The sequence below is a fragment of the Mytilus californianus genome, unplaced genomic scaffold, assembly GCF_021869535.1.
Source record: "Mytilus californianus isolate M0D057914Y unplaced genomic scaffold, xbMytCali1.0.p SCAF_6, whole genome shotgun sequence".
In the NCBI taxonomy this organism is placed as follows: domain Eukaryota; kingdom Metazoa; phylum Mollusca; class Bivalvia; order Mytilida; family Mytilidae; genus Mytilus; species Mytilus californianus.
Window position 1 is genome coordinate 22,912,835 of NW_026262712.1, and position 26,991 is coordinate 22,939,825.

The 26,991-nt window shown below is 32.8% G+C and overlaps 1 long non-coding RNA gene and 1 pseudogene across 1 annotated transcript; one reads left to right on the plus strand and one right to left on the minus strand.

Annotated features, from left to right (window-relative positions):
• LOC127705608 (dynamin-like 120 kDa protein, mitochondrial) overlaps positions 1 to 26,991 on the minus strand; it is a 74,923-nt pseudogene that overhangs the window by 6,389 nt on the left and 41,543 nt on the right.
• Positions 22,227 to 24,845, plus strand: LOC127705611 (uncharacterized). The gene is made up of 3 exons (XR_007983923.1): positions 22,227 to 22,430; positions 24,392 to 24,486; positions 24,690 to 24,845. It is a non-coding gene; the product is annotated as an uncharacterized LOC127705611 (long non-coding RNA).

Consider the following 26,991-nt stretch of genomic DNA (forward strand, 5'->3'; position numbering starts at 1 on the left):
TACCTATTATGAAACAGTGCATTTCCCATGTTAAAGAGAAATTTGTATTTTTTCACAATTAACCTTTTTGCTTTGTTTTGCCTTCTTTGTTACGATTTCTGTAATGCAAGAAATATGATTATCCCAACAGTTTATATTGTTTTATTAATTGTGCATTACTCACCCCAGAATTGGAGAAGCCTTCTTTATAATAATAAAAGCCTTTTCTACATTCCTGAGCCTGTGACAAGGACTTCTTTACAAAATGTTGTCTGTATACATGGTGCCATGCATGTTTCTTTAATCTATCAATAAAAATATTACTACTGTAAATTCAGAAATTATTGTGAGGTTTTTATTATTGCGAATAATGCGACTAATTGAAAATCGCAATAATAAGAACTCGCATTTTGATATCTGATGCATATACTTGTATGCAGGTTTTTCTGAAATCGCAATAATAAATCTCACATTTTTGTTCTTTCTTCAAAAATCGCAATAATAAATGCACGCAATAATTTCAGAATTTACAGTATCCCCATAATGTATAGAAAGTATACGTAATGTATACATAATGTATAGAAAGTATACGCAGCAATATTAGTACCTATTCTTTTTATTCATTTTAATCCATAGTTAAAAGATCTTGAAACTTAAGGATTTAAAGTTCAGTCCTTTGTCTAAGATTTACCGAGCTATGTCAATTTAACATTAAGATTTTTTAAGGGCATATGATACAGTAACAGGGGAGGTAATGACGTTGCTAACGCAAAATATTATTTTTTCCCAATGTCAAACTGTGACATATCAGGAAAAGATGCATTTTTGACTGATTTAACTTGAAAACGAGTTCACTAACCCCTCTTTTTTAAAATGACATTAGGTTTGATTACGTATGAAGATTTTTTGTACAAGTTATTATGAAAAAGTCACCAATGAAATTTTTTTAAATTATATAAATATACAGCAAAAAATTATGTTTTTTTCTAAAATCCTACAACTTTGATAAAAATTATTTCCAAAGAATTGTTATACAAATTTAGAGCATACTTATGTAAAGAAGATTTTCCAAATGTTTTTACAAAAATATGTTTGTGTTTATCTTTTGAAACAAAAAAGTTAGGTATGTCTATACAAAGGATAGGAATGTCCAAAAAAGGGACATTTTAAGTTAATGTCTAAAATTTAGACCCTATTTATCTCTTAAAGTAGCACATGAAGGTATATTTTTTATTACATATTTGAATTGCTTAGGTGAAAAATAGCTTGTATGCAAATTTTCGTAAAAAATTCACCTTGCGATCGAAACCTTAAAGTCATATGAAATGAGTTTCTTGTGGTTATAATGTTCTGCAAAAGGAAAAATATTGGCGAGTATGGGAAGACAATAATTCAATAGCAGTACATTTCTGAATATTTTGATAAGATGAAAGGTCTTTATATGCGACTACATTATTTTGTTGAGTTCACCTTAGACCTTTAAAAAGAATCTACATACATTTACAACCGAGTGCTTGTTATACTCATGCCTATTTCCTCCCGGTTTCACATACATTTGTTTTATTATAAAACTTTGCAATTCCAGTATTTCAAATTAAAAATTTGAAGTATTATATGACTTTAATATTAACAATAAAATAGTTATTGAAACAGAATTACATTTATACTTAACTTTTTATATTTCTAAATATACTTTATTAGACTATGGAAAGCATAGATTATCATCTTAGTAGTAGGAAAAAATTATCAAAAGGAGAATAAACAATTATATGGGAGTGGATTTCCATTATAACAGACATTGTGGAAAAATTAAGTATTTGATATTGCATTTTCTCGATCAGCACATAAAAAAACATGAAAGAAGTTTGTTTTACTCAATTCCTTTTCTGTGACATCATGACATCAAAACTGTACTTGTTTTTTTATTGAAGTATTAATTCAAAGGACCTACTGAGAAATCTTGGAACTTAAAAAGTGAAAATTTCAATAAAATTTAAGAATAAATAAAGGCTCCTTCTTTGTCTTACATAAAGTAGAGTACTAAACCCCTAACAGGAGGGATTGTGCCTGATATTCATATGAGGAAGACATAATCTTTTAATCAGTTTAATTGAGATCTGGAGCTGGCATGTCAGTAACTGCTAGTAGTCTGTTGTTATTTATGTATTATTGTCATTTTGTTTATTTTCTTTTGTTTCATATTCTGACATCAGACTCGGACTTCTCTTATACTGAGTTTTACTGTACGTACTGTTGTGCGTTTGTTTTTCTACATTAGCTAGAGGTATAGGGGGAGGGTTGAGATCTCAAAAAACATGTTTAACCCCGCCGCATTTTTGCGCCTGTCCCAAGTCAGGAGCCTCTGGCCTTTGTTAGTCTTGTATCATTTTTAATTTTAGTTTCCTGTGTATAATTTGGAGTTTAGTATGACGTCCATTATCACTGAACTAGTATACATATTTGTTTAAGGGCCAGTTGAGGGACGCCTTCGGGTGCGGGAGTTTCTCGCTGCATTGAAGACCCATTGGTGGCCTTCGGCTGTTGTCTGCTCTATGGTCGGGCTGTTGTCTCTTTGACACATTCCCCATTTCCATTCTCAATTTTACTCAAGTCTGAATGGTGTTAATTGATATTAGATGATTAGGAATGTTCATAGGTAAATATATACAGTTTGACTCTTCACAAGGATATAATGAAAACTTACATGAAAACTATAAAGCTATGGTACTATTCAAAACTAAGTGTACTTACAAATTCCTGGTCAACTTCTACACCTTGTGAGTGTAAATTTCTTTTAACTGTTGTGAGTTCATCTGTTGCAAGTACTGACTTGTGACTGTAATAAAGGCATATATGAATATAAATAATAGAAAAACAAGAGGCTGTCAGAGAGACAGCAAACTAAATTTTCCTGCAGAGGTCGAACCCTGAACAGTTGAGCAAGTATGGACACAACATTTAAGCTTAAAACAGCTCTGAATTTGGATTGTGATTGAATATTTGACACTGCATACGTTTGTGACACAAAATGAGTGTGGTTAAAGAACTGAAAAATTTGAAATTGGACATTTACCTATTATGGTCCAATATCCAAAATCTAAGTACATTGCTAGAATCAGCATATCAAAGAACCCCAAGAATTCAATTTTTGATGAAATCAAACAAAAGTTTAATTCAGGACCCTTTGGATCTCAATGACGACCAATTTGATAAGGGAGCCCAAAATCCAAAATCTCTACATACATGGTTAGATTCAGAATTTCAAAGAACCCCATGAATTAATTTTTTGTTAAAATCAAACCAAGTTTAATTTTGGACACTGATTTGGACTAACTTGAAAACTGGGCCCAAAATAAAAAAAAAAAATGTTTATTATTAGACAATATAAGCTTAGTTTTTAAAGGAGTTCGATTCATCAAAAAAAATATATAGCATTCAGAAAATTAGTTTATACAGAATAACAAACAAACCTAACACAAAATTCTTCAAGCAATTTACCAAAGAAAAGATATCATTTACCATTAATACAATGTCTTTTAAAAATCTATAAAACTTATCCAGGGTTTCAGCTAGGATTTTGATGGCTTTAGTTACTTTTGCGCGAGATGAAAATCAACCTTGTTTTAGGTAACAGCAAGGAATCAAGGACGTATATTACTAGCTATGCATATTTGTCTCTCTCGTTTAATTTGATACTAAATGGTTTTGTATTTTACGTTTTAGTGTCTATAAATTTATATGAATGCTTTCACGCATGTGCAGTACATAGTAAAGGAAGCACCTGTTTGACTCGTGAAAATATTTCCTAACGTTTTGAATAAAGTTCAATTTTTTTAATCCAAATTGTCCAAAGGTTTTGATGAAAAGTTATATCAAATATGACGAAAATATGTTCATATGACAAAACTACAACAAACGAACTGCAAAATGTGATCGTTGGGAATTAAAACGTGAACTGTCGGAGGGAAAATAATTTTGTCAAATTTCACTTCAGTTATTTTCAGGGGACATTCCTGATCAACAAAAGTTGGGTGCCTCTTTTTTAAAACCACAGCATAATTGAACTTGTAACGACTATTTCACTGCATAATCATTATCCTTGTTCATACATTTAAATCGATATTTGGAATTCATTTCTTTAAAGTTGGAAACAAGGATTTGTAACAATCCTTATTGGGACGATTCTAATGACTAAATTGTAAATTAATCGAGAAAAGATCACTTGTACTTTCTATTTTTAAACGAAATGAAAATGGGAAGTGACAAGTGATTAATAAATTCAGAATGAGTCCGGATTCATCTACGGATTAGTTATGGTTTCTAAAGGGGCACTAGCTACGAGATATAAAAAATTACAAAATATGATTTTTTTTGTTCAATCATTAATGAAAGTGGAATAGTGAAATAATAATTCGCTTTTAGCAGCCAGTATTGTCCAATTTTGTCAAAATAAGCAAATAAATATTGATGATGAATTATTCACTTGCAAGTGAATAATTCGACCTCATTGAATCCGTATTCATGTGAACTTCAATTTAACTCCTTAGATAGAGTTGGATAACGCATGAATTGTGTGCATGTTTGATTATTTAAAGGAAAAGAATGTCAACATTGAAAGTAAACAAAGGTAATTCATTTAATTGACTGATTCGATCCTCAAAAAAATCATTCTTATACAGGTAAAAATGATGATTAACATATATTTTTAATCTATAAATGAAATTAAATAGACCTAGAAGAATCCAATTGCACAAGTTGCACTATCTATTTATATCTTTATTTGTGTTTATATCCCTTATATGGGCATCGGTGGTTTGCGTGAGGTCAACTTGACAGTTAATTAGATGGAGTCTAGACTAAAATACACACAAAACGAAGCTAAATTTACATATTATCGCCCCCATGCCCTGTAAATTGTTTATTTTAGATTTTTTATAATTTGGATAAATGTTTTACATTGTTATATAACAAATATGAAAACTGAGTCAAATCGGTGAACATGAATTTGACAGCTAGTGCCCCTTTAACAAAAGGCAGTAAATTATCATTTTTTTAAATTAAGTTGCTTAGTAAGAATATATTTGTCTCTCTCGTTTAATTTGATACTAAATGGTTTTGTATTTTATGTTTTAGTGTCTATAAATTAATATGAATACTTTCACGCATGTGCAGTACATAGTAAAGGAAGCACCTGTTTGACTCGTGAAAATATTTCCTAACGTTTTGAATAAAGTTCAATTTTTTTAATCCAAATTGTCGAAAGGTTTTGATGAAAAGTTATATCAAATATGACGAAAATATGTTCATATGACAAAACTACAACAAACGAACTGCAAAATGTGATCGTTGGGAATTAAAACACAAACTGTCGGAGGGAAAACAATTTTGTCAAATGACGAAACAACAATAAACGAACTGCAAATCGTGGTCGTTTGACAAATATTGAAATTGAAATCCGGTCTGACTGATTTTACTGGGATAAATAATTATGATGGTCAATTATGAGGTTTATCAATAATTATTGGATTAGTGACCCATCTGATGGCGATCAGCGGATTACCTGTAATCACAACTTTTAACACCAGTTGTAAACTTTAATTAGCTGAGGGTCATAAACTTGTCAGAAACATGAAGACAGGTAGATATATAGTATTTTCATGCAAAAATATCTTTATACTTTCCAAATTTAAGTGACGAAATTGATTTGAAATACTTTCATCATTTAGAAAACTGTTTCGTAAATGACGAAAATGACGAGCGCTAGCAAAATCACTGAACTCATCTGTAATTATCTTCAAAATGTATAATAATGAACAGTAAATTTCAAACTATATTTATACCGTCCTACAGAGCTTATCATCAACAGCCCTTAGGAAACAGAAAATTTTCAATAAAAACTTTCACTCCAATTAGACAAGAAGTCACTTGCACCTACTCTTCATCAAGAGGTTGTCCGAGACCTGCAGACCAAACCAGTTTCCATGGCCATAGATGAGAGCAACGACCGCAACTGTGACAAGTCTCTTGCCATTCTAGTTCGCTACTTCACTGACCAAGCAACAACCAAATTCCTTGCCATGCCAATATGTAATATAGGAAAAGCATCTAACATCTTTGACCATCTTCAAGAAGTATTTGTGTAAGTTTTTTCTAATTATTAACTTTCATTTTTGATTTTAGTAATACTTATAAAAGTAAGAAGATGTGGCATAATTGCCAATGAGACAACTCCGTACCAGAGACCAAATGACATAGAAGTCTGAAATTGTATTTTTTTTATTACAAGTTCATGTAAATTGTGATTTAAAAGTATATATTATCTCTTCTTTTTTTCAGTGACAACAATATACCCTGGGAGAACCTGGTGTCATTTGTGTCCGACAACTGTAGTGTAATGACTAGTAGACACAATTCAGTAGTAACCGGCATCAAAGAAAAGTGTCCAGCTGTGTTTGACTTTGGATGTGTGTGTCATCTTGCCAACCTTTGTACTGTTGCTGGTGTGAAGGCCCTTGCTCTGCCAGTAGAAGACCTCCTCGTGGAAGTTTCTTTCACAGGTATTGTAACATTAAGATAAAATTGTTTATAAAAAAAAAGATATATATCAATGAGACAGCAATCCAACAAAAATGATATTTATAGGATCAACATTTGTTAATTTATAATAAAATTATATTTGATACATCAATGAGACAGCAATCCAACAAAAAATGATATTTATAGGATCAACACTTGTTAATTTATAATAAAATTATATTTGATATATCAATGAGACAGCAATCCAACAAAAATGATACTTATGGAATCAACACCTGTTAATTTATAATGAAATTATATTTAATATATTTTAATATAAAATATGGAGATGTGGTACACATTTTTTTCTGAAATGTTTTGAATTTATAATATGATTATAATAAGAATTATTATTTCAGTTCCAACAGAAAAGAAAAGTATAAAGAGTTTCTAGAGTTTACAGACACAGAACCTAGCAAGATCATCAAGCACAGCAGCACCAGATGGCTTAGTTTGGAAAAGTGTGTTGGTCGTCTACTTCACCACTGGTCAGCCCTTACATCATACTTCAACTCCCATGACGAGGTGGAGAAGCTAGGTCGTATCAAGCGGTGTGCCAACTACCTCAGTGACCATGAGATGTGCCTCTACTACCACTTCCTCAGCTTTATACTGGAACCACTGAACCACTTCAACACCATGATTCAAGTAAGAACTTTTTTAAATAACATTCTTTAATAGAATATTAATTGGTACATGTACATGAAACATTTATTCAAAAATAAGGAGATGGAGATGTGATATGATTGCCAATTAGACATATTTTTATCAGAGTTGGAGATGTGATATGATTGCCAATTAGACATATTTTATCAGAGTATAGAAAAGACTTTATGTTTATGATAGATTTATTCTCTTTTTTACAGTCAAATATATGCATTTTCATCCTGATTACTTTCAGCATTTATAATCTTGTTAACTTTTTTAGGCTGATGAGTCACGTATTGGTTTCTTGAGCCAGGAGATGACAGTCCTATTGCGTACCTTCCTTGGCAAGTTTGTGAAAGCCAGAGTCATCCAGTCACACCAAGACCTGACAACAGTTCCCTATAGTGATGCAGCCAACCAGCTTCAAGACAACATCCTAGCAGTTGGCCTTTATACTCGTACTTACATGGCAGACCACACAGATGACATCAGCCCATCAGTCCTTGCAAGATTCTTCAAGTAAGTTAATGATATTTTAAATAAACTAGAGGTTTGAATAAACATTAATAGAATAAATATAGAGTATATTTTAGAGAGACAGCCAACATAAAAAACAATTTACCTTAAAAAAATTATTATAAATATAAAAATATGTGGTATGATTGCCAATGAGACAACTCTCAACAAGAGACCATATAACACAGAAATTGTTCTCTTCATTAATTTTGTTTACTGAATTTCAAATAAAATTGTTTCAAAAAACTAATTATTTTCTTTTTTTATAGGTCTGTCAGAAACTTCTACACTGTAGTTGTGGCCAAGATGTTGGCAAAGTTCCCTTTCAAGGACCCAGTTGTTTGTGGCTTAGCCTTTCTGAACCCATCAACCAGAGGTGACCTCCCTTCATCAGCTGTAACAGCTGTTGCTAGACGTTTCCCATCAGTTGTACCAGAACACCTACTTCAACAACTGGAAGAAGAGTTCACAACCTACCAGGTCACACCAGCATCAGAACTGCCTACATACACTCTAGGATCAACCAGAGTAGACCAGTACTGGGGACAGGTGTCAAAGATGACCAACAGAATCACAGGAACACCCAGGTTTCCTCTTCTCACCAAGATTGTCTCAGCAGTGCGTACCATTCCAAATTCAAATGCTGACTGTGAGCGTACCTTTTCAATGCTGAAGAAGATTCAGACTGACACCAGGTCATCCTTAGACAATTCAACATTATGTGCCCTCCTGACAGTCAAGCTAAACACCAGCAGCAAATGCTACACTTTCTAGCCAACAAAGGAACAACTCAAGACAGCTAAGCAGGCTTGCTCTTCATACAACAAGGACTGTGCATAAAACATACAAGTGACATTTAAGTAACCAATGTGCAACCTTTGTGAAATATTGAACTGTAGTGCTACATAATTAGATAGTTGCTTTTAAAATTGAACATTTTAAACTTTATGAACTTTAAAAACTTTGAAACACTTTTAACTGAAGTGCTGTATGTGTGCATGTACTTTTAATAATCATTACTGAGTACCTTTTGTGTTTGACATTACATCTTGTGATATTGATCTATATAATATATTGTTGTATTTTTGTTATTAAATTATTAAAATGATTACTTTTTTTATTTCTTTACAATGTATCAGACAAACATAAAGTAATCTTGCTGGTGTTTATCACAATAAAAAGAGTACAACATTCAAAAAGTTCAAAAAAGAAGGTTTATAACCTCATCTTGCACCATCAACCCAAAAAAAAGAAGCATGCCAGTCACTATCTCTTGAGCCAAATCAACACACGAAAAAATGCCGCAAATTAATTTGACCCTTAAAAATGGTGTCGTGCACAAAAACCTCCATGGCCATTTTCAAAAGTTGGCAGGTATGCAATTATAATTGTGTGATTGATATTTACCACATGCTTTGTTATCTGATAACAGGTGAAAATTATTTAAAAACACTTAGTGTAATCAAACATTATATATATAACTAATAGTTCCCAATATTTTTTCTTTCATTTGTCACAAACTTATATAGATCTGCAAATTATCTATCAATATCAACAACTTTATCTACACTATGTAATGTAATGAAATATATCCTTTAATGAAAATAGATTATTATCTAATGAAAATAATATCAAGTAAAAATTAAACATTAACACACACAACAAAAATAAAAATACCACATAACAACTGTGACATCTACCTTCAAAACACACATGTCTTAAAGAAAAATAGTTATAAAGAAATTTTTGACAACTCCTGACTAAAATCAATTGATCAGATACAATCATTGATAGACTATCTATACATATACTTATTAATTACACCATTTCTGTTCAAGGGGATATAACTCAATCACATAATAAGTATCAATTTTTGCTACTGAAAGGTCTACAACTCAACAATGAGAAAAGCTGAAATTGTGAAAATTAAACTTGACCTACATTAAAATACAGGAAACAACATATCTAAATTTGAAAAAATTTCATCCAAGCGCTTGCATGATAATGAACGAACACTGTTTGGCAGCCGCACGCCCGCCGTACATCCCCAAATCAATAACCAATTTTTCCTTAGAAAATCCAGTTAAAAATAGAAAAGCTTATACATCACTAAACCATATGAAACATGAATATTTGTTAAAGTAGGCATCTAACCTAGAAAAAGCTTCATTAGATTTGTTTTACAACTTTCACAATGATTAATTGTTTTATGTGCTTATTTTCCATTGTGATATACATGTGCTCCCATAGATGTTTTAAAATAATGCAACATACATTGTATCTGATTTTAAGCAAGTTCCAGTGAATACATCAAAACAGTCTAAGGTGAACATGGGTGTACACCTCTCTCCTGAAGACAAAACAGTCTAAACAGTCTAAGGTGAACATGGGTGTCATCTCTCTCCTGAAGACAAAACAGTCTAAGGTGAACATGGGTGTACACCTCTCTCCTGAAGACAAAACAGTCTAAGGTGAACATGGGTGTACACCTCTCTCCTGAAGACAAAACAGTCTAAGGTGAACATGGGTGTACATCTCTCTCCTGAAGACAAAACAGTCTAAGGTGAACATGGGTGTACACCTCTCTCCTGAAGACAAAACAGTCTAAGGTGAACATGGGTGTACACCTCTCTCCTGAAGACAAAACAGTCTAAGGTGAACATGGATGTACACCTCTCTCCTGAAGACAAAACAGTCTAAGGTGAACATGGGTGTACATCTCTCTCCTGAAGACAAAACAGTCTAAGGTGAACATGGGTGTACACCTCTTTCCTGAAGACAAAACAGTCTAAGGTGAACATGGGTGTACATCTCTCTCCTGAAGACAAAACAGTCTAAGGTGAACATGGGTGTACACCTCTCTCCTGAAGACAAAACAGTCTAAGGTGAACATGGGTGTACATCTCTCTCCTGAAGACAAAACAGTCTAAGGTGAACATGGATGTACACCTCTCTCCTGAAGACAAAACAGTCTAAGGTGAACATGGGTGTACATCTCTCTCCTGAAGACTGGTGAGATCTATATCTTTTAAGTGTTTTGCATTGTATCAAATTTTGTGTACTGCTTGTTGTTAATATTGTATGTTCTCTGCTAAATATCTCTTATAGTTAAGGTATTCTATAGATCATATTTTAAATTTGCAAATATCTTTGTAGTGGGAGAATATGTTTTTCTAATTCAACACTTTACCAGGGGAGGATCCAAGCTTTGAGCAAAGAGACATAATTGTCATCTATGGCTAAAAAAACAAAGGGCTGCACCCATCTGAATCAACCTCAGAATACTACCTACTTTAATTACTTTAGATAGATGTATGTCTGGTGAACAATTGTGTGTATTTGTTTTCTTGGTTAAATCACGTTCTGCACTAAGAATCATCTCTTGTTAAATATTTGTGTATATATCCAGTGTATTTGTTTTCTCTCCACCTCTCATTAATATACAAGTTGCACTCTTTAGGTCAGAGTATAGAGTTTAACATAGGCCCTATTTTATTTATGGGTTAACCGTTTTTTTTTTAAATTCTAATTGGACTTTTCAGGTCTTGTTCTAAGAATTTTTCTAGCTTTGATTTTGTTGTTGAATGAAGTCTGCCTATTTGAGGGTGAAACTTAAAGGTTCACTACTCAGAATCTTATCCAGTTCAACCTTAGCATGGTCTCTCTGTTTATGTTGTTCTGTTTTGTACATGTGTACCTGTGTAGTGTGAAATTAAATGTGTTTGTTTTCTCCTTAAGGGTAACTTACAGGTTCTCTACTAAGAATCTTATCCAGTTCAGCCTTAGCTTGATCTCTCTGTTTATGTTGTTCTGTTTTGTACTGCCAACTTAACTATTGTTCACTTGTGCTTGGTCCTGTCAGCTCTTTTAGTTTACTTTCAGCTGAAAAATATCAAAAAACAAGCATTTTGTGAGTATTGCATTGCAATACATAGTCCCTTACTGGTTACAAATTCATTGTAATGGAACGAAATTTTCACTTGATCTATAACTTGTCATGGTGTAAAGTACATAAAAATATCAAGTCAAAATCTTCAAGCATGACGAAAAAAACTGTTGAAAACTGATTATTTAAGTGAATATTCTATGTCCAAAGACCATAACTCTGCAAAATTATCAGACTTGAACAAAATTCCAACTTGATCTGTAAGTTGTCATGATAAAACTATAAACTAATTATCAAATCAATATCTTCAAGTATGACAAACAAACCTACCACTAAGTTCTTCAAACAATTTACCAAACCAGCAAAGAAAAGGAAAAAAATTCCAAAATGTCATTTTGTCTTTTAAAAATCTAATCTTTTAAAAAATAAGTTATTTCCCTTTGAACAGAAATCTACTAATTAATAAGTATTTCATCATATATTTAATTCTAGGGAAAGGGCTTTAACTGAACAAAGAGAAAAGCTAAAATCCTGAAAATTGAACTTGACCTGTAACTTGTCATGATATATCAATAAACCAAATATCAAATCAATATCTTCAAGCACGAAGAAAAAAAATCTGGAAAACTGATTTGCCAGACTGACAAATGGACAGACAAACAGACAGACAGAGTGCAAACCTAAAGTCCCCTTCGACTTCGTCGGTAGGGGACTAATAAAATAAAATATTTGTTTTGAATAATTTATCAAAAGACTTATACAGACAGAGACATATTATCATTTGTTTTAAGAGATATGTTTTATATTATACAGTTTTGAAGGTACAAACTAAAAGGGACTGACCTAAATGAAAGTGTTGGTAGAGTTAATTAGATCTTCAGAAATTTACCTTTACATATAAAAATTCATTTGTGTATATCATTAGTAAACCTACTTTTCATCTTGTGATTCTATATTGCTATTTGAAATGTATGCTTAGTGGTGAAGATTGTAGATTTTTTGTACCAGTAGCATCAAGTTTTCTGTTGCTGCTTAGCCAAATATTATCCATGTCATATTTTAAAATAATTTTGTTACTGAAAAAACCGTGGCATGACAGGGGAGGTAAACAGACTAAAATTGTTTGATCCTTACTTTGTTGTAACTATTCTCTGTGAGTTTCTTCCATAAATTTGACAGCCATATCCCTATGTTGTTTGTCTGGTATTGTTTTGTCGTCTAGTGTATTTTTCTGCATTACTCTCTGAAATAAAGTTTCAAAGAATAGTTTTTTTTTTCAAATTACTAATCACTTTATATCTTTTTTTCCCAGTTAGGATGCATGTTCAGAAAAATGGTTGTTTTTGCCACAGAAACAGCTTTGAGAATACAAATTTTTAATTAAATATTCAATTTTTTGTCAATAATAACATAATGTACTGTGAGCAATAGCTCACTTATGAATATCCCAGCTATACGTATTAGGAAAACAGAAAATTGATATGTGGTGAAAGTGAAAACAAACATGAAACTTGATACCAAATTTGAAGAAACTCTGATTCATACTTCACATCTTCTTATATTTAATTAGAGAGAAAAATGTGAAGAAAATCTTATACATGGTCATTATGTGTAAAGAATATTTTAGTATTTAGTTAATAGGAAGTTGATGAGCATTGGATGTGAAAACGCATCACACAGTACAAAAACCTCACTTGAAGCTTGATTCCTGAGAAAAATGTGACGATAATTTCATACACACAAAAATAAGGAGATGTGGTATAAAAACAAACATGAAAGAACAACAACTAATAACAATAACTGAATTACAGGCTCCTGACATGGGAAAGCAAATTTGATACCAAATTTTGGAAATCTCTGATATCTAGTTCCTGAGTAAAATGTGACAAATATTTCATGGGACAGACAGAGGTTAAACAGTATATCCCGACTCCTTTAGAGAGGGTATATAATCAGCTAAACAGTATAAACTAGACTACAATCCATCCTCACACATAAAGAGGATGCTTACTTGATTAAAACTGTCTTAACAGATTGATTTCTATTTAACAACTCAACATGATATATATATATATATATATATATATATATATATATGGTTGAGAATTGGTGGCCAAATTGTCTAAGTTGTTCATATTCAGTGATCACTTGTCTGTCTACCCAACTCATGGAGATTTGCATTTTAATATGTTCTTAAATTGACAAGAATTGTCAGTTTTCCTAAGTAAGGTTGGCAGTTCTTGGTGTGTACTCCAGCTTCCATCACCATCAAAATCTGACTGTCATTATACAGTCATAGGCACTGTTAGTGGTGTTAAACACCAATAACAAATAACAAACCATGACATATTCAGTTTAACACTATAGTTTATACCTTTCACTACAAAGTTAGATTCAAAAGTGTTTTCCCTTCGATGTTTAGAAATACTGCTATCTATGCCACAAATTTACCAAACTGTCCACTGCTTTGCCCTCCCAATGATTTTCTTTACTGATATATATATTGCCACAGACTTATCAAACTGTCTTCTGCTTTGCCCTCCCATGATGTTTTCTTTACTGATATCTATTGCCACAGACTTATCAAACTGTCCTCTGCTTTGCCCTCCCAATGATGTTTTCTTTACTGATATCTATTGCCACAGACTTATCAAACTGTCCTCTGCTTTGCCCTCCCAATGATGTTTTCTTTACAGATATCTATTGCCACAGACTTACCAAACTGTCCTCTGCTTTGCCCTCCCAATGATGTTTTCTTTACTGATATCTATTGCCACAGACTTATCAAACTGTCCTCTGCTTTGCCCTCCCAATGAAGTTTTCTTTACAGATATCTATTGCCACAGACTTACCAAACTGTCCACTGCTTCGCCCTCCCAATGATGTTTTCTTTACTGATATCTATTGCCATAGACTTATCAAACTGTCCTCTGCTTTGCCCTCCCAATGATGTTTTCTTTACTGATATCTATTGCCATAGAATTACCAAACTATCCTCTGCTTTGCCCTTCCAATGATGTTTTGCTTTAGTGATATCTATTGCCACAGACTTACCAAACTGTCCTCTGCTTTGCCCTCCCAATGATGTTTTCTTTACTGATATCTATTGCCATAGAATTACCAAACTATCCTCTGCTTTGCCCTTCCAATGATGTTTTGCTTTAGTGATATCTATTGCCACAGACTTACCAAACTGTCCTCTGCTTTGCCCTCCCAATGATGTTTTCTTAACAAATATCTATTGCCACAGACTTACCAAACTATCCTCTGCTTTGCCCTTCCAATGGTGTTTTGCTTTAATGATATCTTTTGCCACAGACTTACCAAACTGTCCTCTGCTTTGCCCTCCCAATGATGTTTTCTTTACAGATATCTATTGTCACAGACTTACCAAACTATCCTCTGCTTTGCCCTTCCAATGTTGTTTTGCTATAATGATATCTATTGCCACAGACTTACCAAACTGTCCTCTGCTTTGCCCTCCCAATGATGATTTTCTTTACTGATATCTATTGCCACAGACTTATCAAAATGTCCTCTGCTTTGCCCTCCCAATGATGTTTTCTTTACAGATATCTATTGCCACAGACTTACCAAACTGTCCTCTGCTTTGCCCTCCCAATGATGTTTTCTTTACTGATATCTATTGCCACAGACTTATCAAACTGTCCTCTGCTTTGCCCTCCCAATGATGTTTTCTTTACAGATATTTATTGCCACAGACTTACCAAACTGTCCACTGCTTTGCCCTCCCAATGATGATTTTCTTTACTGATATATATATTGTCACAGACTTATCAAACTGTCCTCTGCTTTGCCCTCCCAATGATGTTTTCTTTACAGATATTTATTGCCACAGACTTACCAAACTGTCCACTGCTTTGCCCTCCCAATGATGATTTTCTTTACTGATATATCTATTGCCACAGACTTACCAAACTATCCTCTGCTTTGCCCTTCCAATGGTGTTTTGCTTTAATGATATCTATTGCCACAGACTTACCAAACTGTCCTCTGCTTTGCCCTCCCATGATGTTTTCTTTACTGATATCTATTGCCACAGACTTATCAAACTGTCCTCTGCTTTGCCCTCCCAATGATGTTTTCTTTACTGATATCTATTGCCACAGACTTATCAAACTGTCCTCTGCTTTGCCCTCCCAATGATGTTTTCTTTACAGATATCTATTGCCACAGACTTACCAAACTGTCCTCTGCTTTGCCCTCCCAATGATGTTTTCTTTACTGATATCTATTGCCACAGACTTATCAAACTGTCCTCTGCTTTGCCCTCCCAATGAAGTTTTCTTTACAGATATCTATTGCCACAGACTTACCAAACTGTCCACTGCTTCGCCCTCCCAATGATGTTTTCTTTACTGATATCTATTGCCATAGACTTATCAAACTGTCCTCTGCTTTGCCCTCCCAATGATGTTTTCTTTACTGATATCTATTGCCACAGAATTACCAAACTATCCTCTGCTTTGCCCTTCCAATGATGTTTTGCTTTAGTGATATCTATTGCCACAGACTTACCAAACTGTCCTCTGCTTTGCCCTCCCAATGATGTTTTCTTAACAAATATCTATTGCCACAGACTTACCAAACTATCCTCTGCTTTGCCCTTCCAATGGTGTTTTGCTTTAATGATATCTTTTGCCACAGACTTACCAAACTGTCCTCTGCTTTGCCCTCCCAATGATGTTTTCTTTACAGATATCTATTGTCACAGACTTACCAAACTATCCTCTGCTTTGCCCTTCCAATGGTGTTTTGCTTTAATGATATCTATTGCCACAGACTTACCAAACTGTCCTCTGCTTTGCCCTCCCAATGATGATTTTCTTTACTGATATCTATTGCCACAGACTTATCAAAATGTCCTCTGCTTTGCCCTCCCAATGATGTTTTCTTTACAGATATCTATTGCCACAGACTTACCAAACTGTCCTCTGCTTTGCCCTCCCAATGATGTTTTCTTTACTGATATCTATTGCCACAGACTTATCAAACTGTCCTCTGCTTTGCCCTCCCAATGATGTTTTCTTTACAGATATCTATTGCCACAGACTTACCAAACTGTCCACTGCTTTGCCCTCCCAATGATGATTTTCTTTACTGATATATATATTGTCACAGACTTATCAAACTGTCCTCTGCTTTGCCCTCCCAATGATGTTTTCTTTATAGATATCTATTGCCACAGACTTACCAAACTATCCTCTGCTTTGCCCTTCCAATGGTGTTTTGCTTTAATGATATCTATTGCCACAGACTTACCAAACTGTCCTCTGCTTTGCCCTCCCAATGATGATTTTCTTTATTGATATCTATTGCCACAGACTTACCAAACTGTCCTCTGCTTTGCCCTCCCATTGATGATTTTCTTTACTGATATCTATTGCCACAGACTTACCAAACTATCCTCAGCTTTGCCCTCCCAATGATGATTTTCTTTACTGATATCTATTGCCACAGACTTACCAAACTATCCTCTGCTTTGCCCTCCCAATGGTGTTTTGCTTTACTGGTAGCTACCACTGCCAACTTTAACTGGTCAAATATTTCATCATGATCTTTACACTTCTTATCTTCTTCCACAATTCTCTGGAACTCGTCATGAAGTGTATCCCATCCAACCTTTAAACAACAAACATATACCAGTAAAATCAACAGTATTATTTAGCTTGATTTACATATCATGGTTTAATAGAGACAAAAAATCAATGGTTATAATTTATTCACCTATTGATTTATTTTTTGTATTTATGTTATATCCTTAAAGGTTGTACATGTAAGCAAAAACTGCAAAATCTGTCAAAATGTAAATTGATATCTTCTAAAATGTATTTTGAAATGGTTTGCAGGCTTACTCTGAAAAATGGTAATGTTAACTTAATAACATTAACTATTACATATGTGAAACAAAGTATTTACCTCAACACATTTCTTGGGTAGTACATTAGATGCCCATTTTGCTAATTTTACATCAATATTGGTATTTAATTCTCTGAAATAGGAAAAATCTTTATACTGTGTTGTTAACATATAATAGATTATATCAATAAATAAACTTAAACAAGCATTCTGAGAGTATAGCATGGCAATACATAGTCCCCTATCGGTTAAAAATTCATTGTACTGGAACAAACTGCTAAATTGATCTATAACTTGTCATGGTGTTAAGTATATAACAAATATCATGTCAATATCTTCAAGCATGACGAAAAAAAGTTAAGAAAAATGATTATTTAACTGAATTTTCGAAGTCCAAGGACCATAACTCTGCACAAAATCATTAAACCGGAACAAAAAATTCGAACATGATCTGTAACTTGTCATGGTAAAACAATAAACCAAATATCAAATCAATATCTTCAAGCACAAAGCAAAAAAGTGTGGAAAACTGATTTGCCGGACTAATGGATGGACAGGCAGACAGACAGACAGAGTGCAAACCTAAAGTCCCCTTAGGTAGGTAGGGGACTAAAAATAAAAGTGCAAACGCTGAAATGTATAGCCTGCTTTACTTATCATGATTGAATTTATGTTGAAAGTGTGTTATATGAAGGTTTTACTACAAGTATCACATAAACTTCAAATAATCAATGATCAATTTAAACAAGGTCAAGGTCAGATGTACACTGCTAGACAACATGAACACTATGCAATCATTCTATAAACCAAATATACATGTAGTTGACGTCTTCCTTATAGTATCTGATTAATGGAGTAAACAAATGAAACTCAACATTGACTAATGAATCATGAAAATGAGGTCAAGGTCAGATGAACCTTGCCAGGCAGACATGTGCATCTTACAATCCTTCCATACAATAAATATAGTTGACCTATTGCTTATATTATCTGATATACAAACAAAACCATAAAAACTTAACATTGACTAATGAACCATGAAAATTAGGTCAAATTTACAATCATTCCATACACCAAATATGGTTGACCTATTTCTTACAGTATCTGAGATATGGTTTGACCAAAAAAAGTTAACCTGGACCAATAATCCATGAAATGAGGTTGAGGTCAGGTGAACCCTGTCTGATGGACATGTAGACCTGGCAAAAACCAATACACCAGATAGTTATCATATTATTCATAATAATTTTCATAAATTGAGGAGAAATTGTATTTACGAGGATATTTAATTTAATGGTTTTAGGAAGTATGTGTACAAGCCTAAAGATGGTATGTGTGCTTCTCTGAAGATTTGATTTTGATTTTTGGTGTTTTAACCCCACTTTTAAGCACCGCTTTTTGGACTATTTCGTGGCGGCCAGTTTTTATTGGTGGAGGAAGCCGGAGTGCCCGGAAAAAACCACCAACCTTCGATAGGAAAACCGACAATCCTAGTCAAATAAGTAACTCATTTTTATGGAACAACTCAAGATTTGTCTATAAAAACTGTATTACATGTTCTTGTAAAACAACTATTCCAGCATTTATTACAATCAAGTTCATAAGCTAGTATGCGTGCTTTTCTTTTCTCTTTTATTTCTTTGTGAAGAATTTATACCTTTCAAATGCTATCACCATCTGTTATATAGCTGCAAAGGATTTAATATGTTTTTTTTTATATAGCCTTAAAAAGTAAAAGCCAGTATTACCCTAAGTTTTGTGTCTGTGCAGCAGGTAGATAAATATTCTCAAACATGTAAGGTGCATTCTTATCCCAAATTTTCTTAGAAAATGCATCCTCCCTGCAAAAACAAAACAACATTAATATATACCAGAAATAATTTGTTAACTTTTGTTAAATAATTCAATAAACTATGTCACAGGTACTTAGGTAGATATTATACAAGTGTTATGAACAAATATTTTGGAATATTTATATGTTTATCTTTCTACAACATATAAAAGGAGTAAAGAATTCAATCAATGTATTATTATAGCACCTTCTTATAATACAATTATGCAGAGGCTAAGAATGGTAGCCCAATTTGAATACTTAGAATATTTCTTCTAATAATGATGATTAAGTCATTGTTGATGATTGATTGATTGGTGAATAACAACACTTTCAGCACTATTGGCTATTTCATGGCGGTCAGTTTTTATTGGTGGAGGAATCCATAGTGCCTGGAGAGAACCACCTACCTTCCGCAGGAAAACTGACAATCATTGTCAATTGTCAATTAAGAGTGGAGTCAAGTGCACCTGCCACAACCGCAGTGTTGACCGGCTAGTGATACAGTAGTTGAACTACTCAGCCAACAAGGCCCCAAGTCTTTTTTGATAAAAGTGGACAACAACAATACAAATGCAGTTGTTTCATGAGCCTTTTGTCTAAAATACAACTCATTTTCAGTGGATGTTTATTGCATAACAAGTGGTTATTTTTTTGTATTGCAACAAACATAAGGCTACATTTATTTTGCATGAAATAAATAGTTATATTTTGCTTCACAGCTCAGTTATCTCATAAGACCTTTAGAATGAATAAATTACATGTGTAAAAGTGATTTACCATTCTTTTGCTGTAACTTGACTTAAGTTGATTATTTCATCTAAAATCTCCCCTTTAGCTTTTTCAAATAGCTCCGTCTGTAATGAAAAATAGTGATAATGAAGAAAGATGTAACAGTACAATAAAATATAAATACATATAGTGAAACTTCTGAAATAGGACTACAAATCATTGACATCTGATGTGTGCTTAATTGATTGATTGATTGGTGTTTAACGCCACTTTCAGCAATATTGTGCTATTTCGTGGCGGTCAGTTTTATTGGTGGAAGCTGTAGTGCCTGTAGAGAACCACGACCTTCAGTAGGATAACTGACAATCCTAGTCAATTAAGATTGGAGTCAGTATTGACAGGCTAGTTAGAAAGTAGTTAGACTACTTAGATCACTCGGCCACAGAGGCCAATGATGTATGCTTAAAGACATACATATAATTCAAAGCATTTGATTTGTCCAATACTGTAAACATGAAAATTTTCATCAAGTAGGTCTTAAACAATGAATTTAAGATTCCACATCAAGTACATTTTCACTAAAAGAACATTCAGAGAATCATTTTTCATAGCATCTCAAGCGATGACCATTACATCTGTACTCATTCAAAAGTTGTTTTTTAGTTTGTGTGGTTGTGTCATTTTTGTCTTGATTTACTTTTTTTCCCTAAGTAATAACATGAGATGTCTTTATCAGTAATTTAAGTCAATTTCATTCAGAAATAATACTAACCCTATCTAATTCTCGTAACCTTGGGAATGTATTCTTCCATTCTGTTTCTAAATTAAATCTTTGAGCTGCAATTCAAAGTATACTCATGAAATATTTATAAATGGCATTTGAAAGCAATCATTATTTTACCATTGATGTATGAGTTCCTTTTCAGACAATGGTTTCACACTTTATTTTTTTTCTTTTAAGTTTTTAAAAGTTTGAAAATTGACTACAAATAAAACTTCATATCAATATTTTTCACTACCTGGTAGTAATTTTAACTAACAAACAAAAGGTTCTTTGTGACTTTTGTCTTTATATCACTTCGTCTTGTAGTTAGTTGTTTTTGTGCTAAGTACCAATCTGGTAGGACAAGCCCTAACTGTTTTTTACAGTTCTATGTTATGTTGTGTTGTTTTACCACTGTCCCAGATCAGGAGGGTTGAGCCTCAGCCAGAAGCCTGTAATCCAGTTGCTGACTGTTGTACTTAAATTTCTTTTATTGTATTAGTATAAATTATTTGATTAGGGACTTTCTGTTTTGGATTTTCCACTGAGTTCAGTATTTTTGTGATTTAACTTTTTTATAGATTTTCTCTTTTGAATAGTTTGTTACCTTGAAAGTTAAAAACAACTAACACTTATACAGGTCATAAAACATATCCCAGCGGGCACATGACATTGTTTCAACGTTGAAAAATCGTTGAATTTTGGTTGACTTCAACGTTCAACGTTGATTCAACGTAATTATTTTCAACGTCGAATATTTAACCACAATTCAAGGTTGATTCAACGTCTTAATTTCAACAGAAAGTTGATGTTGATTTAACGTTGAAATTTCAACAGAAAGTTGATATTGATTCAACGTCTTATTTTTCAACGTTGAAATTTTAACAGAAAGTTGATGTTGATTCAACGTCACTTTTTCAACGTTGAACCAATATATATATGAAATATATGATATGCATTAATCAACTATTCAAATCTGTTTTACTAATGAATTAAGTTTGGAAATTGAAGCAGGCAGTGGGATCAAGTGGGAGGGGGGATTGGGGGTTGGAACCCCCCTCCCCCCTTTTTTTTGGACGATAAATGTATTTGTCAGTGGCGGATCCAGAAATTTTCATAAGTGGGGCCATCTGACTGTCTAAGAGGGGCCCGCTCCGGTTAAGCTTCAGAGATTCCCTATATAATCAACCAATTTTTTCCCAGAAAAGGCCAAACCACCAGAACCGTACCCTCCCCCTCCCCTTTCTCCTTTTTGATCCGCCAATGAACCTTGCATGTTTTCTGATAATCATTTCTACAAAATAAAATATATTTCTTCCATATAAAGGGTTATAACAATATCCAAACCATTGTAATGATTTAAAATAAAACAAATTTACGGAGATATATATATATTTATTTGAAATAATAATTTTAAACTTTTCCCGCTCTTAAAACTTTGCTACTCGGAATATCACGGAAATGCTTCCGAAAGTTCGTGCATGTCGATTAGCGCCTTATTCAAAGAAACAACATTTGTTTACCACTCGAGAGAAACTGAAACAAGAAAAAACTATTCTACAACGTTAACAGCGATGGCAGAGGGTAGCATGAGACAAGAACACAGAAGTGAACAATCTGTACGTTATTTTATTGTTACAAATTTTTAAGTACATACGCACTTGTGTTTCTATCAACAGATCGTACATGAATATAAATCCATGCAGTGCCTACATCATGGTACATGAACACGTGGTTTACCCATAAAAAAGTATTTACTAATTGATTCTGAGCACATACCTATAGGCTATTTATAATTAACAGGTGCATATAAAACAGTTGAAGGCCTGACATTCACTTCCAGTGTCGTATCCAGTATTTTTTATAAAAAAAAGGGGGGGGAGGCTGCTCCATATGTATATAAACCAAATGATCCCATGAAAGGGTGGCCCTGACATTCTGGTTGTACCTATTTTTATAAATAGTCGTGTCCATGAACCAATCCCAGCAAAACTTACTAATACCATTGTCTATAGGAGATTTTATTTCTTGTCTGTATCGAGTTTCTATAATGATTTTCCATGTATCGCTGTTTATACTTTATATGCAATTTTATATGCATTTAAATGTTTGTCTTCAATTACAGGTTTATTCTGTTATTGCTCTGTTTGTGCATGATTTAGTGATTCATATATATAGCATGTTTTGCTTATGTATATTTACTTTAAATTATATATATTATCTTTAACTGTTAAAACCTGATTTGACCTTTTCTCGGTAGATTGTTCTGTGGTTAATTATAAACTTTTACACATCTATTTATTTTTTAAAGGATTTTCCCCAACGTAAATGATCTGTGGTAATCAACTGGTCGTCTATGAATTTCTTTAATTTGATGATATTACACCTGGTGTTTCGGATATCATTTAGGTCAAGTTCGACCAAGGCCGTTCATCCTTGTCAGGTGCCCTGGCCTAATTTATTTTTATTTACTATAACATTTGATCATAATTACTTTTTATTTGTTATCAATATGTTTCTATCGTGTAATGTATCAAATGCAGTTACATTTTGGGGGCACTACACCTGATGAATCTGTAATACACTTATAGTTTAATGTCCATTCTTTATTTAATTACATTATAATTTTGCCGAGATCAAGTACTCCTTCACATTCTTGTGTTTACGATAAGCAATGATAGGCGGTCTTGGAAATAGATGTTTAGCGGTCTCGTCATCTTCAATCAAATGCCAGTGTTTTCTTATTCGTCTTCCCAACTGCTTAAATAAAGGATTAAATTTTGTTGCTATGACTAGTGGTGGACTTTTCTGTTTGTTTTTTGTTTTATAACATAATTTGTTTTGCCTACTTTTTCGTAGTCCTGTATTAACTAGTGGATTAATTTCATTTTCCTTTTGTCCCCTGATTATAAGCTTGTGTTTAAATAGTTTGATTTGTGTGTCGAGGTCATCTTTGTTATTACATGATCGAATGAACAGTGTAACTTTGCCAATTTTAAATCCCTTAAATACAGAGGCGGGATGAGCTGATGATTTATCTAAATATTGGAAGTTATTCGTAGGTTTGCGATATAATTTGATATCTAATATTTGTTCCGTTTAATTTGTCATTTGTTTTCCACATATGTCTTTCCTGTAAATTTCTCCTTTCTATTGTACTTTACCAAAATTAAAAGGGATATGTAAATAGTATCATATTAAAAGTAATGTATCGTATTTAATCACAACTATGGATTTGGAAACACAACATTTTCAACAATTGTACTTGTATCATCCTGATTATACCCTTTTTATATTTTCTTAAAAAAAATAAGTTAAGGAAACTATGATTTTGAAACAGGTAACAAAAAATTATGAGGGAAAGACTACAAGCCTAGAAAAGAGTTAACACTACAAATGCAAGAAAAGAACATGTAGAAATTGAAATTAACGAGCAAATTTTAACAGCAAAAACATCCAAGATGTCTAGTAAAAATTATTTGATAAACTCGATGCATTTTCATATTGTAAACTGTAAAATAAAAAACATCTTACATCTGATTGTGATTTTTTTTTATTTAGATGCATATATTTTTTTCAGGGTCCTCCATAATTCTTTGATGGCCAAACTGAATATCAGCTGGAAAAATGGCAAAATTTCATTTGGTGCCTCAAAGTTGTTCACAATAATTCTTGGTAAGTTGCATTATTTTAAATTCTATATTAGCAAGTAACTCGCAAAATTCACTGGAAAATAAATTAGAAACTATGTTCATCCTTACCAACTCCAAGACTACATTAATTTTTAATTATCCTCAGTAGCTGTATGAACTTTTATGTGAAATGAATAATTTTTGGCTTTCTGTGTTTTAATTGTTACTATGTTTTTTTATAAACAGATTGTGTCTCAGAGTCCTTTCCTGAGTCGGTTGAAGCAACAGAAACTAGGATGAAGAGTGAAATGTCCAGGTTCCTGAAATATGCCCCTGAAAGGCACGGAGGTGGAGGGAGGAAAGAAAAAAGAAAGAGACAGGATGAGGACATTTCAAATTTCATTCCAGATACTCAAAATAAATAAATGCTCTATTCATCTTGTTTTTAATGACTTATATTGACTAAATAATTGTATGGCAGGTTAGGTCAAACCAAAGATTTTAAAATTGGTATTTGCCGCTTTTCCGCCAAACATATAGCATTTAGGAGTGGTTAGACCAGAATTTAGGAGTGGTTAGACCAGAATAATGTGTCTGGGTAAGGTGACATGTGTGAACTGTTAGTGAGCTAGTACATTAAAAATCCTGCTTGGCATGTCTGCTCTCATGTTCGTCCTGAATATGCATTTGACTTTCATCCTAATCAAATATTTTAGTAAATGTCCTTCAATCTTCTTTTTCTCTAAAAAGTGTGTGGTCGCCTTTTTTCATGTCGTGACACTAGGAAAATTCAGAAGAAACCAAGAAATTTTGAGGTAATAATTAAATTTCAACCAATCATTTGCAGAGAACAGATATTTCACTAAATATTTTTTCTCACACTGATCAAAAAATGTGAAAATAGCACAAACATTAGAGAAACTAATTATCAACATTCTCAACGTTGTATCAACTATGAATTTTCAACGTTGATGCAACGTTGTATTTTCAACGTTAAAATGACCTTTCATTTTCAACCTATAATTCAACATTGATTCAACGTTTCAGTATGACGTTGTTTCAACGTTGAAGCAACGTTGATGTGCCCGCTGGGATACTCTTACACCAAATTCAAGATCTATCAAGACATAATTTTTTTATTTGTATTCTGGTTGGGTTGTCTCAGTAAAATATACCCTACATCTATCTTGATTAATTCAAAATAGATATGAAATCTTCAAACAAATTGTAATGCATGAATGATGCAATTTAATTCTGTAAAGCAGAATTTTCAGGATAGTTTTTTAACTAATTTCATGATCAAGATAATATTGCAAAAATATCCCCTTCCTGTAAATTTCATGTATAAGGAAAATGAGAGACAGTAACAAGAAAAACATGAAAATAAAACATTGTAGTCAGATTATGCATTAAAAATCATGAAATTTAAACTCCTCCAATTGAAACCCTTTATAGTAATTACTGACCTTTAAAAGCATCAGCTTGTTGTTCCACAGTTTCTTTAACCATTTTCCAGAATAACTCTGACACAGACATACTAAGGTTTTGTGTATTTGTTGTACTTGGTTTTAGCACACCATCTCTGTAAAATAAACAAGTGTGCTGATTATTATTGTAATTTTATGTCAAACTGGCTTTAAAAGTCACCTCTTTAAAGCAAAATCTGTCTTGTCTACCTCTTCTTGTCCAATAAGAGTTAAATTTATGCATCAAAGGTCACCTCTCTTATATTGCCAGTTTTCCTGGTCCTGAAGATGACCTTTATATACAGGGTTGACTTTAGTTTAGTTCCTTCATGAGTTAAATCAATTGGATTTTGAAAAGATTTATGTTATTTAAAGCCATTTTTCTGTATGTCCAACTTGCAAATGATGTATATTTTATTTGGAGATGTTTTGAAAAATATGCAGTCTGACATTTTTAAATGAAAATAGATTCTATTGAAAGTATACAGAATTTTTGTCATGGAAGTAAAAGTAGTCAGGGCAATAAGGCCCTTATATGGCCCAAATATAAGTGCATATTTTAAGTTGCCATACATATTCCTTAATTTTTCCTAACTATACTTAGGTACAAGAATGTTTAGAAATTAAAGTTTATTTTCGCCTTAAAATTTGTATCTTTGTCAAATATCCTTGTTTTGAACATCATAACATCAAAATGCATGTGTAATCCATTTATTTTTCTTGATCTTATGCATTTACAAACATTATGTGCAAAATTTAAAATAATTCTCCAAAACTTAATTTTCTTGGTCCAAAAAAGGCCTTAATGCCCCTACTCCTTTCTTCAGGTCAATTTTATAAAATTTAATGTGTGATGGTTATTTGAAGTATAAAAAATTACCCATAGAAAGTATGTTGCTTGTGTGAGATTATGGCAGCTACTTCCTACCATCAAATAAAATTAGTAAGTGTAAGTAAAGCATGAATTTTTTTCTTCAAACTACTTGAAGTGAAATATACTTCATGATATGATGAATAATTTCAAAATAGATAGCAATTTCATTCGAAAGTCACATATCAATGTAAATAAGATGATTATGTCA